Source organism: Salvelinus sp. IW2-2015, unplaced genomic scaffold (genome assembly GCF_002910315.2).
Source record: "Salvelinus sp. IW2-2015 unplaced genomic scaffold, ASM291031v2 Un_scaffold6345, whole genome shotgun sequence".
Lineage (NCBI taxonomy): Eukaryota > Metazoa > Chordata > Actinopteri > Salmoniformes > Salmonidae > Salvelinus > Salvelinus sp. IW2-2015.
This window is the reverse complement of record NW_019947608.1, coordinates 61378-64726: the sequence shown is the minus strand read 5'-3', so window position 1 is coordinate 64726 and position 3349 is coordinate 61378. Positions and strand designations below refer to the sequence as shown.

General features: G+C 38.0%; 1 long non-coding RNA gene across 1 annotated transcript; it reads left to right on the top strand.

The window, feature by feature from the left end:
- Positions 1-10: 10 nt before the first annotated feature.
- Positions 11-3088, top strand: LOC139026912 (uncharacterized). Its single transcript, XR_011478892.1, has 2 exons — positions 11-2868; positions 2925-3088. It is a non-coding gene; the product is annotated as an uncharacterized lncRNA (long non-coding RNA).
- The last annotated feature ends 261 nt before the right edge of the window (positions 3089-3349 follow it).

Here is a 3349-nt window from a genome sequence, read left to right as displayed (position 1 = left end):
ATAACTGCATAAAGCATTATCACCAGGATGTGTAATACCTTATGAAGCAAAGTATTACTATGCCAGATGCCATATTTGAAAAGCACATTAGGATCATTATATTATACATTCTGTGCTCATTAAGTGGTAGGCTATATTCTAATTTCACTGCATACCCTCTTACACCTATGTAACTCTGTCTTGCGTACTTAAAGGGATAGTYCACCCAAATTAMAAAACTACATGTTGTTGTTCTTACCCTGTAAGCAGTCTATGGACAMGWTAAGAAAGCAATCCATGCTTTGGTTTTGTTTACTGTACTTGGTTAGAAATATGCATTTTAGCATTTGTGGCACAAATCCAAGTCAATAACCCTGTTAAAATTCTTTTTTGAAAATCATCCTAAAGTGTCAACATTTGATTGTGTAGCTCAATTAAGTCATTTTAAGATGATTTTGAAATGAAGCATGAAAACAATGCAAGAAAGGGGATATTGGCCTCACATTACTTGACATGGGATTTGATCTAAAAAGTTTGCATTTGAAGACAGTGGTCAGGTAAACAAAACCAAAGCATGGATTGCTGTCTGAGCTTTTCCATAGACTGCTTACGGTGTCACGTCGTGTATGTAGGTGGCAGGGAAGTCAAGCGCAGGAGAATTAAACTTGGTATAAATGGAGTATTTTAATAACTTAAAACATAAACTCCAAAACCAAAGTCCATAATAAAATAAATGTGGGTACAAGAACCCATCGCACACCAATCCATAGAACATGAACATAACAATAAACAATCTGACAAGGACATGAGGGGAAACAGAGGGTTAAATACATAACAATTAATGAATGGGATTGGAACCAGGTGTGTAAGAAGACCAAACAAAACCAATGGAAAATGAAACATAGATCAATGATGGCTAGAAGACTGGTGACATCGATCGCCGAGCACCGCTCGAACAAGGAGAGGCATTGACTTCGGCAGAAGTTGTGACATACGGGGTAAAGAAAGAAAATTATATTTTGTAATTTGGGTGAACTATCCCTTTAACAGGAGTGCGGAACTCCTACGTGAAGTCGTTACAGTATAGCCCTCTGACACAATTTCCTAAAGAGCATTTTGTGTAGGTCATACCACTTAGCTTCATAATCATAAGGCATTATGCTGCCTGCTTAAAATGCTGTAGGAATATATAGACATGTATTAGCAGCCATTAGTGCCTATTTCATGCAATATGATGTATAATGCATAGATTAGAAGGTGTTATAAATGCACTTATAACACATTATGAAGAGGGTATTCATAGGAAGTGTTATCCACAGGTCCTGCGGAAGGAACTGTACCCCACATCCCCACCTACTAGTGACATTGTGAAAAATAGCACACCTTTAGACAGTAATTGTGTAGCTATGTTGACATTTGTGTTCACCGTTTAATTAGAATGTTTATCACATTGAGAGTATCTGTCAGGTCAAATGACTTAGGCGAATGACAACCACATACATTGAGACCTTATAACCTTAGTGTCAGAAAAGGTTCATTTTCTTCACATTTGAATTATGGTTGTTTACTTACCTGTAATGTATTTGATATGTCATGTCTGTGGGTTGATCTCATATATTTATGAATGGCTTTCGCCTGATGCTTTTTATGGTTAGTTACCTTACACATGTATTTAGTTTCATTTCCTTATTACATTTTCATTACCATTTTATAGTACTATGCATTTTGACAGTTGGATTGATATGATCTGCTCATACATTGCCATACACGTGAGTGAGTTAAGACTATTGTTTAATGAACGACTCAGGTCTGATAGATACAATTGTCCCTCATACTCTCATGTATTATTTGTAACAAACGTTCTGCATGCATTTGTATGAGGAAACCTCCATTATTGTCATTTTCATTACTACTTTTTAGCCTGCAAGTTTAGGAAGACTATTCTGCAGAGTTTTGTGTTTTATATAATAGAAATGTAGAACCCAAGATTACTTCTTAGTATTATAATATGCGTTTAATTCCTTTTATCATTTAAACATTCCTTTCCAGCTTGTGGTCGTGTTTTCTTCAAATGAGACACTGGAGGAGAGGGAAAGATCAAACTGATGATTTATTTAGTCTTGTGTCACTCTTGTTTTTATTTTTTCAAGTTCATGCAGAGACACACACACACACACACACACACACACACACACACACACACACACACACACACACACACACACACACACACGTGCCACACTAAGGCTCCTGGTTTCTACAGTAGCTACCGTAGCTACCATAGACCCTCACAGATGTGATCATGTACACAACTGTACTGAGTCCAAAGTACTGTCTTTATTGGATGTCTGATGTGTTCACCCGTAACACACAGTAGACAATGATGGTATGGTACAGTATGTGGAAGATAATGAGTTTACTGATATGGACAATTCCCATACATTTTGTCTGTGGTAGTGATACATATTATGTACTCCACTTCTTCATACAGATGGACTGAAGGACAGACAGACAGGTGGGCTGAGTTTGCCTGTGTAGACGGTTGATAGATTGGTACATGATGCCTCTCCCTCAGTAGTTTCCCTGTGTAGGCGGTTGATAGATTGGTATATGATGCCTCTCCCTCAGTAGTTTCACTGTGTAGGCGGTTGATATATTGGTACATGATGCCTCTCCCTCAGTAGTTTCCCTGTGTAGACGGTTGATAGATTGGTACATGATGCCTCTCCCTCAGTAGTTTCCCTGTGTAGACGGTTGATAGATTGGTACATGATGCCTCTCCCCTCAGTTTCCCTGTGTAGACAGTTGATAGATTGGTGCATGATGCCTCTCCCTCAGTTTTCCCGTGTGTAGACAGTTGATAGATGGTGCATGATGCCTCTCCCTCTAGTTTCCCTGTGTAGACAGGTTGATAGGATTGGTACATTGATGGCCTCTTCCCTCAGTTTCCCTGTGTAGACAGTTGATAGATTGGTACATGATGCCTCTCCCTCAGTTTCCCTGTGTAGACAGTTGATAGATTGGTACATGATGCAAAAATATGAATGCAAAATGTAAAGTGTTGGTCTCATGGTTCATGAGCTGAAATAAAAAATCCCACAAAAGCTGATTTCTCAAAAATGTTGTGCACAAATTTGTTTACATCCCTATTAGTGAGCATTTCTCCTTTGCCAAGATAATCCATCCATCTGACAAATGTGGCATATCAAGAACCTGATTAAACAGCAGTGGTGGAAAACGTATCCAATTGTCATACTTGAGTGAAAGTATAGATACCTTAATAGAAAGTTACTGAAGTAAAAGTGAAAGTCAGCCAGTAAAATACTACTTGAGTAAAAGTCTAAATGTATTTGGCTTTAAATATACTTAA